The sequence below is a fragment of the Cervus elaphus genome, chromosome 1 (genome assembly GCF_910594005.1).
Source record: "Cervus elaphus chromosome 1, mCerEla1.1, whole genome shotgun sequence".
Classification (NCBI taxonomy): Eukaryota; Metazoa; Chordata; class Mammalia; order Artiodactyla; family Cervidae; genus Cervus; species Cervus elaphus.
Genome location: NC_057815.1, coordinates 22,635,300 through 22,651,873, shown reverse-complemented (window position 1 = coordinate 22,651,873; position 16,574 = coordinate 22,635,300). Strand labels below are relative to the sequence as shown.

The following is a 16,574-nucleotide window of genomic DNA, read 5'->3' as shown; positions in this document are numbered from 1 at the left end:
AATGAACGTCTGTTCATTTAGGATTTCTCCCATCCAGAAGGATGTAATCTAATTAACAACACATCAGATTTTTAGATCATGAATTTGTGGGATAAGATAATTTTATGTCTAAATATTAAAATAGTCACATGGCTAAATCAACCAATTTTTATTTACTCACTTGATACGACTTAAGATCTCCAATAATCCTTAGTGTTCTCTTTTTAATAGACTGGTTCCCTAGAAATATAAGGCAAAGTATTTTAAAGTACTATAAATAAGTAAATATTGCCCCAATGACTTTCAAAACTAATCTATATAACTGTGTCCTTTACCATTCCTAGTACAGCAACATCAGACTTTGCAAAGCTACACATTTTTTCCTCATTATGTGATCAAAACATAAATTTTCATTAAATACTTCAGATTCACAGTGGTTTAAAGCACAAATGCTAGAGTAACCAGGCATGGATTCAGGTTCTGATGTGCCAATTTGTTGACTCCCTGGCTTCCTCCGAAATAAGGATGATAATTATCCCATTCACAGGATTGCTGGGAGGGTTAAAAAATTGTATGTATTTTATCTGGAAATATCAGTTATAGACCCAGCATAGTAACAAGTGTTCTGCAAGTCTTAACTCAAGTAATCTTAACAACGTTATATAGTAAGTACTCTTATCATTCTCAATGAGGTAAAGGATGTAAATCATTTACTACTTACTAATAGTAAGTGTTCAGAAAATAGTCTTGTTATTATTATTCTACTGCATTTGAAAGTAATTTTTACTTGTAATAAAATCAAATGTATTTGTCCACCATCAGTGATAATGAAGTGAAGTGAAGTGAAATTTGCTCAGTCATGTCCAACTATTTGTGACCCCGTGGACAATACAGTCCATGAATATCAGTGAGAATGAAATATGGCAATTTGGTAGAGCTTGATTTTTAGCATACCAATTGTGTCAAGTAAAGTTGTTAGTTCACTGTATAGTTACCATTTTTTCTAGCTTTGTAAGTAAAAGTTATATAAATAAGATTAAAACACATATGCAATGTTGGAAATGAAACTGGTGCAGCTGCTATGGAAAACAGTATGGCAGTTCCTGAAAAATTAAAAATAGAACTCCCATATGATTCAGTAATCCCACTTTTGGGTATATATTCAGAGAAAATGAAATTGTGATTTCAAAAGAGTATCTGTGCCCCCATATTCACTGCAACATTATTTTCAATAGCCAAAACATGGAAAGAACTTTAGTGTCTATCAGCAGATGAATAGATAAAGAAAATATGATGTATGTGTGCAATGGAATATTATTCAGCCATTAAAAAAAACCAAGAAAATCCTGCCATTTGCAACAATGTGGGTGGATGCCAAGGACATTATGCTATGTGAAGTAAGTCAGAGAAAGGAAAACAGTGTATAATTTTACTTATATATAGCATCAAAACAAAGCAAAATAACAACAACAACAAAAATCTAAACTCATCCATACAGAGAACAAATTGTTTGTTGCCAGAGGCAGGAGGTAGGAAGTAGGGTCAAGATGGGTGGAGGTGGGCCAAAGGTACAAACTACCAGTTATAAGATAACTAAAAGTTGCTAAGGGAGTAGATCTAAAAAGTCTCATCGCAAGAAAAAGATTTTGCACTTTTATGTTGTGATGGATGCTAACTAAACTTATCGTGGTAACCATTTCACAATACATACAGATGTTAAATCATTAAATTGTACACCTAAAATTAACACAGTGTTATACATTGACTGTGCTACACTTAGTCGTTCTGTTGAGTTCAACTCTTTGCAGCCCGCCAAGCTCCTCTGCTCAAGAGATTTTCTAGGCAAGAATACTGGAGTCTGGTGCCATTTTCTACTCCAAGGGGTCTTCCTGACCCAGAGACCAAACTCACGCCTCTTGCATCTCCTGCATTGGCAGGCAGATTCTTTACCACTAGCATCACTTGCAAAGCCCTACACATTAATTATCTTTCAAGAAAAAACAAAATATTATAAACAAAATTACTGGATAAACTCTTACAAATCTATATATTAAATTAATTTGACTAGAACTGGGAGAATAAGAACTGATCATTACTAAGGATTACTATGTGCCAATCTCTTTATCAATTATATTTTATTTAATTTCCCTGCAGTTGGTGAAGCTGGCATTGTTACTTCCCTCATACACATGAAGAAATGTTCAGAAATCAATCAGGATCAGAAATGGTACACATAGGGAAATGTTTTTGTTGTTGTTATATTTTTAAAATTCAGTTCAGTCACTCAGTCACGTCCGACTCTTTGTGACCCCATGGACTGCAGCACACCAGGCTTTCCTGTCCATCACCAACTCCCGGAGTTTACTCAAACTCATGTCCATTGAGTCAGTGATGCCATCCAACCATCTCATCCTCTGTCATCCCCTTCTCCTCCTGCCTTCAATCTTTCCCAGCATCAGGGTCTTTTCCAATGAGTCAGCTCTTCGCATCAGGTGCCCAAAGTATTAGAGTTTCAGCTTCAACATCAGTCCTTCCAATGAACAGTCAGGACTGATCTCCTTCAGGATGGACTGGTTGGATCTCCTTGCAACCCAAGGGGCCCTCAAAAGTCTTCTCCAACACTACAATTCAAAAGCATCAATTCTTTGGCGTGCAGCTTTATTTATAGTCCAACTCTCACATCCATACATGACCCCTGGAAAAACCAGAGTCTTGACTAGATGGACCTTTGTTGGCAAAGTAGTCTCTATTTTTTAATACAGCTGGAAAAAAAAAAAAACAAAAAACTAATACCCTAAAAAATGTTTATAAACTCTCTACAGTACCTGGAATACTGTACACTAAATACTCCTTAAGTAAGTAAGTGTTAGTCGCTCAGTCCTGCCCGACTCTTTGTGACCCCATGGACTGCAGCCCACCAGGCTTCTGTGTCCATGAGATTTTCCAGGCAAGGATACTGGAGTGGGTTAGCCATTTAAAGTCATACTAATGACAAATATAGTAAAGCAAGATTATAAAATAGCTTTGTAGATGTATTTCACTTTTTATATCTTATTTTTATTACTGTGAAACATACATGCTGAAAAGAGCTACGATTTTAAGATTAATAGTAAAATGAACACCATTTACCAACCCTGCCCCCCACCTTCCCTCTGAGAATAGACCACTGATAACTGGAAACCTCCGTGGCTCACTCTGAATTACTATCTCCCCTGCGCACTGCAACAAGTGACCACTACACCAGCCCCTTGCTTTGGCATTAAACATTCTGAACATTATTATTATAGCCATTCCATCTGTGTCTGCCCTAAATAGTATAGAAAACTAAGTACTTAGCACAAACTCGGCAGAATAAGGAAAGGGAACCACTCCGCCATTCTCCTGGTGGGGGAGGCTCTTGAGACAGGACCAGCAGAGTGGAGTCCATAGTCCACCGTCTGGCTCCAGCTCCCCTGACGGTTTACAGGGGTCCCTGTGTGGTGGTAGCAACTGACCACTCAGAGTCCTGGGAGACAAGGGGTTCACCCGAACTGTAGCATCTGGCCGGACACATGCTGAGGCATCTGGCCTTCTGCAGCTCGTGACTCCGCTGCACAGAATTAAGGCAAATCACCTCAGACGGAATGGGGCCTCGCCCTTCTCCTATTTTTTCTATAAGGGCTTTAGAAGTCAGTTATCTGACTTTGTTTCATCTCCTCTTTCCTCTGTATTTAAAAAAAATAATACTCTCAGGAAAACAAAACACCAAATTACATGGAAAGCTCCATAGCATAACTAGCCATGCTAATTGAAAGCTACTAGTTATCCTGAGCCACGGATGGAAAGTCTATATCTCCATCTGCAGCTATATTCAACTTTCAGAGGCATGGTAAGTGAGCTTCCCTTAAATGGGACTTTCAAAGCAACTTGAACTATAAAAGTCATATGACTTCCCTAAAGTAAGATGAAAAGGAAAAAACAAACAGTGAAACCAGTGAAGCCACTGCTTGGATAGAATACAAAGCAAACCTAGTTGACTAACCTCTAGCGTATTTGATATCACCTGAACAAAAAATAAGGGTCTACTTTTCCACAGAGTAGTAATTCTTAGCTTACCCTTCTTTTATGGTAAAAATGAACTTCAGTTCCTATAGGTATAACACAAACACTTTTTTTTATTAACTGCATTAAATTGCTATGCTAGTAAATTTAAAATTGAGAACCCTGTCCAAGGGTCATATTTCCTCTAGGCATATATTTCCTCTGTGATTCTTTATTAATACCATCAGTCACTTAGTGAATGCTAGTTACTTAAATGTCTAAATGTATGGGATACATTTCTGCATCACTTCACTTTATCCACCAAAGCAATAATAGTGGAAGCACAGACTGGAAATGTTAGAAGGACACTTAGAAATTCTCTCTTCCAACTTTCTGCTTTAAGTTACTTTCTATTAACGGAAACTGAGGCCCAAAATAACTTGCCCAATGTTAAATAGCTTCTTATAACCCTGAGTTCACTCATTTTTCACTCCAAGATATCATTACCTCAAAATAAATTTTAAAATAAAGGAAATTAGCTTCTGGTCCTGTTAAGAGGAATTTTCTTATGATAAAGATCAAATTTAATAAGCACCTCTTGTTTATCAGACAGTCTCATAGCTGGTATTAAATTTATTCCATAGAGTCTGTGGCCAGATAAAGGAGAAAAGTCAAAACATTTGGCTGGATCTATAGACTTCATCTCTTAGCTGAAGCCCAGAGTAGTGAATTCAACTCAGAGAAAAGCATCAATATTCCTCTCTGGTCTTCCATTTTCTTGCTTGTAAAGGAATCTCTAAGGCCCATTCCAGTTAATACTATATTAGATTCTGTTTCTTTATTTTAAATAATGGAATACTTATCTTCATTTCCAACAGCTTTGAGGGTAGAGACAAAACTGAATAGCTTGAAGTCAGGTGAAAACTTGAGGAAAACATTCAGCAATATGATGCTTTTTGCCAAATTCTGCTTCTCTTATCTTGTTCCCTCAGTTAATGGCCCTCCAATCTTCTAGTTACTCAAAAAAAAAAAAAAAAAGAAAGAAAAGAAAAAAGAAAGAAAGAAAACAAACAAACAACAAAAAAAATTGCTACCACTACAATATTGTAAAGTAATTAGCCTCCAACTAATAGAAATAAATGAAAATAAATAAATTTAAAAAAATTGCTGATAGCATTCATCCTTGACTTCTTTCTTTCTTGGATACCCCAAGAACTTTAAATTAGAAAATCTTCTCAATTGTACCTTAAAATGCATCCAGAATCTGAGCGCACCTTGCTCCCACCCTAGTCTAGACCCTATCATCTAAACCACTGCTATAGTCTCTACCCTGCTCTCATCTCATACGGTTACCACCATCCAGGAAAGACTATTCTTACCACAGTAGCAGTCAGGGCAATACTTTTAAAACACTAGTCAGATTGTGTCACCTCTCATCTCAAAACTCTACAACTACTCCCTGTCTCAAAACAAAAGCAAAGTTCTTACTGTGACTACAAGGCCAGGCACAATCTGGACTTTGTACTTGTTCTCCGTATTGGAGCCCAGCCCCACTCAGACCTTTCTCTCCACCACTCTGACCTCACTGCTCTTCCTTTATGTGACAAGCATGCTTGTGCTTTTGTACTTCTATGCCCTGCCCAATATCTGAGTTCAAGTCTTCACTTAATAGTCACCTTCTCACTGAGGTCTTCTCTGGTTACTATTTAAAGGAAAATCCAAACCTCTAACATGCCCTGCTTTTATTTCATCTTACTGCATTATCATCAACATTGACATGTTCCACTTATTTGTCTTGTTTATTATCTGTTTCTCTCACAAGAATGTAGAGTCTATGGAGGTATGTTGGTTTTGTTTTGTTTTTGTTTTTTTTGCCTAATGTATTCTCAATGCATCTAGTAAATTCTCAGTAAATGTCTGCTGAATGGATGAAAAGATGAATAGATATACCCTAGATTGACTGCCTATAAGAAATTGGGTGGGTGTGGTTTCAGTGGCAGCATTATATAGAGCTTTGTTGTTGTTTGAGAACAATACAATCTATAAAATTCTATCAGGAGAAAAACTGAAAGGATTTCCTCTAAGATCAGGAACAAAACGAAGGTGCCCACTCTCACCGCTATTATTCAACAGTTTCGGAAGTCCTAGCCACAGCAATCAGAGAAGACAAAGAAATAAAAAGAGTTCAGATGGGAAAACCCTCCCTGTTTTCAGACGACATGATCCTCTACATAGCAAACCCTAAAGCTGCCACCAGAAAATTACTAGAGCTAATCAGCGAACATGGTAAAAGTTGTAGGATAAAAAATTAATACACAAAAATCCTTTTTATTCATATACACTAACAATGACAAATTAGAAAGAGAAATTAAGGAAACAATCCAATTCACCACTGCAACAAAAAGAATAAAATACTAGGAATAAACTTACTTAGAGACAAAAGACTTGTATGCAGAAAGCTATAAGACACTGATGAAAGAAATCAAAGATAACACAAACAGAGAGACATATCATCTTCTTGGGTTGGAAGAATCAGTACTGTGAAAACGACTATACTACACAAAGCAATCTACATTTCCAATGCAATCTCTATCAAACTACCAATTTTTTCACAGAACTAGGACAAAAAATTTCACAATTTGTATGGAAACACAGAAGACCCCGAATAGCCTAAGCAGTCTTGAGAAAGAAGTATGGAACTAGAGGAGTCAACCTTCCTGATTTCAGACTACTATAATGCTACAGTCATCAAATAGTACCGTATTGGCATGAAAGCAGAAATATAGACCAATGGAAAAAGATAGAAAGTCCAAGAATAAACCTATACACCTATGGGCACCTTATCTTTGAAAAGGAGACAAGACTATACAATGGAGAAAAGAGAGCCTCATCAGTAAGTCCTGCTGGGAAAACTGGACAACTACATGCAAAAGAATAAAGCTAGAACTCCTCATTAAACCATATATGAAAATAAACTCAAAATAGATTAAAGACCTGAGTATAAAGCCATAATATGTGAAGCTCTTAGAGGAAAACATAGGCAGTACACTCCTTGATATAAATCACAGCAAGATCCTCTATGACCCACCTCCTAGAGAAATGGAAATAAAAACAAAAAAATAAACAAACAACAACAACAAAAGAACAAATGGGACCTAATTAAACTTAAAAGCTTTTGCACATCAAAAGAAACTATAAACAAGGTGAAAAGACAATCCTCAGAATAGGAGAAAATAATAACAAATGAAGCAACTGAGAAATGATTAATCTCCAAAATATACAAGCAGTTTATGAAGCTCATTAACAGAAAAACAAACAACCCAACCAAAAGTGGGCAGAAGACCTAAACAGACCTTTCTCCAAATAAGTCATACAGATGGCTAATGACCACATGAAAAGATGCCTAAGGTCACTCATTATTAGAGAAATGCAAATCAAAACTACAGTGAGGTATCACTTAACACTGGTCAGAATGGCCATTATCAAAAAATCTACAAACAATAAATGCTGGAGAGGGTATGGAGAAAAGGAAACCCTCTTGCATTGTTGCTAAGAATGTAAAATGATACAGTCACTTTGAAGAACAGTCAGGAGATTCCTTAAAAAACTAGGAATAAAACTACTATATGACCCAACAATGCCCTTTCTGGGCATTTACCCTGAGGAAACAATAACTGAAAAAAGAATATGCATCCCAATGTTTATTACAGCACTATTTACAATAGCTAGGAGGCAACCCAGAGGTCCATCAACTGATGAATGGATAAAGAAGCTGTGGTACATACAATGGAGTATGACTCAGCCATAAGAAGGAACCCATTTGAGTCAGTTCTGATGAGGTGAATGAACCTAGAGCCTATTATACAGAGTGACGTGAGTCAGAAAGAGAAAAACAAATCCCATGTACTAACACATATATATGTAGTCTAAAAAGATGGTACTGATGAATCTATTTGCAGGACAGCAATTTAGATGCAGACATAGAAAATAGACTTGTGAACACAGCGGGGGAAGGAAAGTGTGGGATAAATTGAGAGTAGCATTGAAACATATATACCACCATATGTAAAATAGATAGCTAGTGGGAATTTGCTCTGTGATGCATGGAGCTGTGACAACTTTGAGGTAATCTGTGACAACCTTGAGGGGTGGGAGGTTGGAGTGAGGTTCAAGAGGGAAGGGACATATGTATACCTATGGCTGATTCATGTTGATATATGGCAGAAACACATAATTTGTAAAGCAATTATGTTTCAATTAAAAATAAAGAAATTATAAAGCTCTACCAGATTAGAAACAATGCCAAGAATGAAAAGTGACATTATTACTGACTCTACAGATGTTAAAAGGATAATAGAATATTATGAACTACCTTATGCCTACAAATTAGACAATTTTGAGAATTCTAGATATGACACCAAAATAATGATCCATAAACTTAAAAATTAGTAAATTCTGCTTCATCAAGTTGAGGATCTTTCACTTTTTGTAAGACACTGTTAATATGGCAACCCACTGCAGTGTTCTTGCCTGGAGAATCCCAGGGATGGGGGAGCCTGGTAGGCTGCCGCCTATGGGGTCGCAGAGTCGGACAAGACTGAAGCGACTTAGCAGCAGCAGTTAATAGAATTTAAAGGCAAGTCACTGACTGTTTGCAAATTACCTACCTGATAGAGGACTTGTATCTAGAATACATAAAGAACTTTTACAGTTAATAACAAAATTTGATTAAAAAGAAAAAAAAGAACCCAATGAAACAAAGAACCCAGTTAAAAATAAGCAAAGATTTGACAAATATTTTATCAAAAAATAAATATGGATGACAAATAAGCATAAGAAAAGATGCTCAATATTATTAGCCATTAAATAAAAGTAAACGATAACCTTTTTGTGATATCAGTGCATACCTATTCAATTCAGTTCAGTCGCTCAGTCGTGTCCAACTCTTTGCTATCCCATGACTGCAGCACAACACGCTTCCCTGTCCATCACCAACTCCCGGAGTTTACTCAAATTCATGTCCATTGAGTTGGTGATGCCATCCAACCATCTCATCCTCTGTCATCCCCTTCTCCTCCTGCCCCCAATCTTTCCCAGCATCAGGGTCTTTTCAAATGAGTCAGTTCTTCACATCAGGTGGCCTAAGTATTGCAGCTTGAGCTTCAGCATCAGTCCTTCCAATAAACACCCAGGACTGATCTCCTTCAGGATGGACTGGTTGGATCTCCTTGCTGGCCAAAGGACTCTCAAGAGTATTCTCCAACAGCACAGCTCAAATGCATCAATTCTTTGGCACTCAGCTTTCTTTATAGTCCAACTCTCACATCCATACTGGAGAAGGCACTGGCACCCCACTCCAGTACTCTTGCCTGAAAAATCCCATGGATGGAGGAGCCTGGTAGGCTGCAGTCCATGGGGTCACTAAGAGTTGGACACGACTGAGCGACTTCACTTTCCCTTTTCCCTTTCATGCATTGGAGAAGGAAATGGCAACCCACTGCAGTGTTCTTGCCCGGAGAATCCCAGGGACGGGGGAGCCTGGTGGGCTGCCGCCTATGGGGTCGCAGAGTCGGACACAACTGAAGCGACTTAGCAGCAGCAGCAGCGGCACATCCATACACGACCACTGGAAAAAACCACAGCTTTGACTAGGCAGACCTTTGTTGGCAAAGTAATGTCTCTGCTTTTTAATACACTCTAGGTTGGTCATAACTTTCGTTCCAGGGAGCAAGCATCTTTTAATTTCATGGCTGCAGTTAGGATGGCTAAAATTAAAAACAATGATCACACCATGTTTTGGTATGGATGCAGGACTACTGGAACCTTTTCTGTTCCTTTTTTTTTATTGTACAAGATTCCTAGTTCAATTGTATCCTCTTCTGTTAATATTGCAAAGCTCAGATAGGTGAGTAGATTATTGCTCTTTTGGTGGTGGGAGATCAAGTTGTGTATCCTTCAAACTTTGGTTATCCATTGTCTTCCTGGACAGAGACTTTTCTTTTTGGCCTCTTTTAGCTTTCACTACTTAATAAATAGCCAAAGGGGGTTTTTCACATCATTTTTTCCTTTCCTCCTAGAAGGTATACATTTTCAAGAATGCTCAACATATACCCAGTAGCTCTTTCCCTGGAGTTCATGCTCTGATCTACCAGGGCACATTTTTTAGTATTTTTCAGACTAAGGGTAGACTTAGTCTTTCTGGGGCTTCCTTGGTAGCTCAGCTGGCAAAGAATCTGCCTGTAGTGCAGGAGACCCCAGTTCAGGTAGGGAAGTTCCCTTGGAGAAGAGATAGGCTACCCACTCCCGTATTCTTGGGCTTCCCTGGTGGCTGAGATGGTAAAGAATCCGCCTGCAGTGCGGGAGACCTGGGTTTGATCCCTGGGTTGGGAAGATACCCTGGCAAATGGATAGCCTTCCACTCCAGTATTCTTGCCTGGAGAATCCCCATGGACAAAGGAGCCTGGCGGGCTACAGTCCATGGGGTCACAAAGAGTCAGACATGACTGAGTGACTAAGCACAGCAGTCTTTCTGACAGTGCTTTAGATCAACCTGAGACTCTTCATTAGCTTTCTTCTCTCTCACTCATGGTGTTTCTTGGTCTGTCCTTGCTTGTGCCAAACAAAGCAGGCCAGGGTAGAGCAGAGGTGTCAGGAGGATGCGATCTTGCACTAGGATTTAGTAAGTTTGTTTTCCGTTTTCTTATTACAGTTATTTGAAGTTTGATCACTCTTTGTTTTCAAGTTATACCATGGGTATGTTTCTGTGAAATTTTATTTGCTCTTTCTTGTTCTTTATTGTTTCTAAGATATGTTAAGCTATGCAGTGACCCTTGTCTTCCTTTATCTGGAATTCTCTGTTGTTTTGCCTTTATTCTGAAACATTTTAAATCAACTGTAGCAGAAATAAAACACAGATTTCACTAATCATTGGAGACTAACTCTGTGATAAAACCAACTGCAATCTTCAGTAAAAAGCAAAAGTTCTGTATTTCTCCGTAGGTTAGACAACTGTCCACAAATATATATCTGAAACTGAAACAGAACAAATTGAAAAGGACCAAAGCTATTCATTGGTGATAAAAATGTATCTAATCACTACTCAAATATTCTCTACTTGCAATGACTATTTAAGTAATGTATATATAAATGGAAAAAAGTTGTTTACAATTTTTCTGATGCATTAAAAAAATCAAAAATGGATACAGTGATTCCACATGAAATTTTCTACCCCTCCCACATCAACATTTGAGACAAACTTTCACTTCTCTCTCACTTCTCTGCCTCTGTATTCTTTTATGGTTTTAAAATTATAATAGCTAATTTGGAAGCATCTCCCTAAACTAGACAGACTCTGTCCTTGCCAAAGTCAATTTGGGATTACTCAGTGAAAGCCAGGTAGCATCTCTCCAATCTGAAAGGAGTCTCTCACTCACACTAATTTTTATCTTCACTGTAGTGTCACTTTCACAAATGTGGACTGTATACCCATCAAGAATATTCTGGTGAGTGTCTAAAGACAGGGACCTCAGTGTCTGTCAGGCCTGTTTTATCCCTTAGATCTGAATGTATTTAAGTCAGAATGTAATTCTACCAAATTGTAAAGCTTTGCTTTCAAGACTGGGTCTTTTGTTTCAATATTCTCCATTTCCCCCCAAAGAGTGAGTAGCAGGAAGTATGATACATGTGTATACATTATTATATATATAATCTACAAAATATAGGAAAATTTGTTAACAATGATTAATGTGAGTGGGTGGTAGAATTTCCTGCAGTTTGCTTGCAATATCTTAAAATTTTTATTTGTTCATAGGAGATTCATAACTACAATGACATTTTTGTCTGATTAGAATTTATTTTATTTTTTCATAAAATTGATTATATTGAAGGTTTACAACACAATGATTTGATATATGTACACATAGCAAATGATTACTATGGTCAAGCTAATTAACACATCCATTTACTCACATAGCTACCTTTTCTGTGAGAGTAAGTAAACCTGTAGTCTACTCTCCTAGCAAATTTCCAGTATTTGATATGGAATTATTAATTATAATTATCATGCTGTACTTGAGATCTCTAGCCCATTAATTTTACATAAGTGAAACTTTGTACCTTTTGACCAACATCTCCCCATTTATCTCATTTCCCTGTCCCTGGTAACCACCATTTCACTTAGTTCTCTGTATATTCAGCTTTGTTAGATTCTACATATAAAGTGAGATCAGCCTGAAATCCTTTTTAAATAATTTATTTTTCTTTTATTTAAAATGAAAGCATCTGCTTCAATCACTTTTCAATTATTTCTCACTTTCTATCCCTTAGAAATATAAAGTAAAAATCTAGTGCTCAATTTTGTTAGCCACTGATTTTTATATAAATATGGAAGAATCAAAAAATTAAATTAAACATCTTAAAGCAATAACATTTTTGGAGCAAACACCCAATGATTTAGTATGGAAAGGTAGTAGAAAGGCAATTTGCTAGAGCACTTTGGTTTTGAAGTCAGATGGAATTTGATTTTCATCCAGATGTGTGACCTAGTAAATGTGTGCTCCTGAGTTAGCAACTTAATCCCTTTTAGCTTTAGTTTTACCAGGGGAACAAGAATACCAACCTTGCAGGTATGTGTTAGTTAAGTAGGAAAAATTTAAATAATTCACAGTAAAGGTGCTTAGTCTTAGAATTTTTAGGATTTGATGATTGATTAAATGAAAAGGACAAGATAAAGGGAAGATAGTAGGACGACACATGTTTTTGGCTTGGATGAATACATCTGAACAGAAACCTAAACAATGAGAATGAATTAGCCAGGTACAGGTGCAGTAAAGGAGATCAGAATGTTCTAGAAAGAGGTAATACATGAACCAGGGGCAGATTATGTGCATAAACATAGCGTGTCCTTGGAACTCAAGGTAGTTTAGTTACACTTTAGGGTCAAGTGTAACAAGATAGCTAGAGATTAGGATGGGAAGTACATGGCATCCCAACTATGCAAGACGTTTTGAGACATAATACTGTGTTTGAACGTAGTCCTGAGAGTGATGTGGGGACAGTGAAAGCTTCTAAATTAGATCTAGAGTGGACAAGAGCAAGGACGCGAGGCAGGACGACCAGTTAGGAGACTACGGCTAAAAGCTGGGTGCAGACGAGGACGACCTAACACAGGGCAGCAAGAATGCGGACTGAGAAACACTCCGGAAAGCTCTCTCCGACCTCTGGGTAAGGGCAGCTGCTGCTCTTCTGTGCTCCACGGCCCTTCGCGCTCACTGCCTGCGTCGCAGGGTACTCACCACAGTGAGCTTTCATCACACGGTAGAATGTGAGTTCAAGCAGGACAAAAATCAAGCTTTTCTTTTTCAGTCCTACACACTGGCATGTGGAGAGTGTTCAATATATGTAAACATTAATGAAAAGGCATAAATATGAATCTCCTTCCCATTCTGCATCTCTCCTTTGAACAATGAAGACTCACACGGAAAATGCAGACACCTCAAAATAATGGAACTGTTTCCTCCAGCATAGAGAGGAGCATTACCATCCCCATTAAAGCTCTGAGTGCTGACTTCCACGTGAAATTGCATTAAACACTGAACATAAGCTACCTATGGTTTATTTTCTGTCCTTAGAAGCTTACATGTAACATATACGCTTTTTTCCCCCATATTTTTGATTTTCTTTTTATTTCTTTTTTCTTTTATTTATTTTTTTATTTTTATTTTTTATTTTTTCTCATTTATTTTTATTAGTTGGAGGCTAATTACTTTACAATATTGTAGTGGTTTTTGCCATACATTGACATGAATCAGCCATGGATTTACATGTATTCCCCGTACAGATCCCCCCTCACACCTCCCTCCCCACCCCATCCCTCTGGGTCATCCCAGTGCACCAGCCCCGAGCACTTGTCTCATGCATCCAACCGGGGCTGGTGATCTGTTTCGCCCTTGACAATACACATGTTTCGACGCTGTTCTCTCACAACATCCCACCCTCGCCTTCTCCCACAGAGTCCAAAAGTCTGTTCTGTACATCTGTGTCTCTTTTTCTGTTGTGCATATAGGGTTATTGTTACCATCTTTCTAAATTCCATATATATGTGTTAGTATACTATATTGGTCTTTATCTTTCTGGCTTACTTCACTCTGTATAATGGGCTCCAGTTTCATCCATTTCATTAGAACTGATTCAAAGGCATTCTTTTTAATGGCTGAGTAATATTCCATGGTGTATATGTACTACAGCTTCCTTATCCATTCATCTGCTGATGGGCATCTAGGTTGCTTCCATGTCCTGGCTATTATAAACAGTGCTGCGATGAACATTGGGGTGCACGTGTCTCTTTCAGATCTGGTTTCCTCGGTGTGTATGCCCAGGAGTGGGATTGCTGGGTCACATGGCAGTTCTATTTCCAGTTTTTAAAGAAATCTCCACACTGTTCTCCATAGCGGCTGTACTAGTTTGCATTCCCACCAAGAGTGTAAGAGGGTTCCCTTTTCTCCACACCCTCTCCAGCATTTATTCCTTGTAGACTTTTGGATAGCAGCCATCCTTACTGGTGTGTAACGTTACCTCATTGTGGTTTTGATTTGCACTTCTATGATGATGAGTGATGTTGCACATCTTTTCATGTTTTTGTTAGCCATCTGTATGTCTTCTTTGGAGAAATGTCTGTTTAGTTCTTTGGCCCATTTTTTGATTGGGTCATTTATTTTTCTGGAATTGAGTTGTAGGAGTTGCTTGTATATTTTTGAGATTAATCCTTTGTCTGTTGCTTCATTTGCTATTATTTTCTCCCATTCTGAGGGCTGTCTTTTCACCTTGCTTATAGTTTCCTTTGTTGTGCAAAAGCTTTTAAGTTTCATTAGGTCCCATTTGTTTAGTTTTGCTTTTATTTCCAACATTCTGGGAGGTGGGTCATAGAGGATCCTGCTGTGATTTTTGTTGGAGAGTGTTTTGCCTATGTTCTCCTCTAGGAGTTTTATAGTTTCTGGTCTTACATTTAGATCTTTAATCCATTTTGAGTTTATTTTTGTGTATGGTGTTAGAAAGTGTTCTAGTTTCATTCTTTTACAAGTGGTTGACCAGTTTTCCCAGCACCACTTGTTAAAGAGATTGTCTTTTTTCCACTGTATATCCTTGACTCCTTTGTCAAAGATAAGGTGTCCATAGGTACGTGGATTTATCTCTGGGCTTTCTATTTTGATCCATTGATCTATATTTCTGTCTTTGTGCCAGTACCATACTGTCTTGATGACTGTGGCTTTGTAGTAGAGCCTGAAGTCAGGCAGGTTGATTCCTCCAGTTCCATGGAACTGGAGATATACACTTCTTAATTTTCAAAAAATGTTATACATCTTGGTTTCCCTTCCCCTTTTTAAAATCAAGATCAATAACTACAGTTATTTTTTACTGAGTGGGCTTTTTCCAGATGAGTCATTCCTAAATTGTCTTTTATTGTATATATAAATCCTTTCTAGAATGTTCTGATATATAATGATGATTTTATTAGATAGACATCTCCTAAAGTATAAGCAGTGTACATTTTAAAGTACAATTAATTAAGTCATGTTTCTAATGAATTATACTATTCACTATACACATAAATGCTGATGGGATGAAAAAGGCTACACTTTCAAAATGTATAGGTAAAAGGTTGTGCAATATTTTATACATCATAGTACTGAAACTGGAGAAGGAAATAAGACTAGCAATATAAGAAAAACTTAAGTAGTTATAAATTTTCAGGAATAAAACTAATGTTTTCTTTTGGTTTTTATTTCCTGCAGAATATTTATTTTCCTCTGAAATCTTCACTTCTCCTGAAAATGCCAAGTGATGTTCCTGGACTTTATAGGCTCTGTTGAATTATTGCCTCTAAGTCTTGGTTAAACTTGTTTTACCAATTAAGAATAATTGGTAATTTATTTAAAACTTTTAAAAGTTTAAAAAACTTTTTAAAAACTTTAAAAACAATTGAAACACTACCTATAATTAAAATCGAATCTTCTAGGACACTTAAACATTCATGAAGTAAAATCTTTTGACTTTGCTTGATAATTTTATGCCCACAGTGACTGGACTGAGCAAACAAGTGTTCTTATATAATGTTGAGAGAAAACATAGATTTCACAATTTATATTTTTTGATGAGAGAGTTCCAGTACTGTATACTAGATTGACAGGAGACTATATGCTTTTGTGAAATGGGGTCTGAATATGATACATTAATTGTTTTCATGGACACTTTCAGTTCAGTCACTCAGTCATGTCCGACTCTTTGTGACCCCATGGACTGCAGCACACCAGGTTTCCCTGTCCTTCACTAACTCCTGGAGCTTACTCAAACTCATGTCCATTGAATCGGTGATGCCATTCAACCATCTCATCCTCTGTCATCCCCTTCTCCTCCTGCCTTTACTCTTTCCCAGAACCAGGGTCTTTCAAATGAGTCTGTTCTTCACATCAGGTGGCCAAAGTATTGGAGATTCAGCTTCAGCATCAGTCCTTCCAGTGACTATTCAGGACTGATTTCCTTTAGGATGGACTGGTTGGATCTCCTTGCAGTCCAAGGGA

The 16,574-nt window shown here is 37.5% G+C and overlaps 1 protein-coding gene across 2 annotated transcripts in view; it reads right to left on the bottom strand.

The window, feature by feature from the left end:
• Positions 1-16,574, bottom strand: part of TRPC6 (transient receptor potential cation channel subfamily C member 6) — a 153,958-nt gene that overhangs the window by 69,031 nt on the left and 68,353 nt on the right. Inside the window, exon 1 of one of the 2 annotated variants that reach the window (XM_043896496.1) lies at positions 161-205. The exons of the other annotated variant lie outside the window; for it this stretch is intronic. The gene's annotated coding sequence lies outside the window, so the exon portion shown is untranslated. Of the gene's footprint in view, positions 1-160; positions 206-16,574 lie in introns of those variants that run through there. 2 annotated transcript variants of the gene reach the window in all.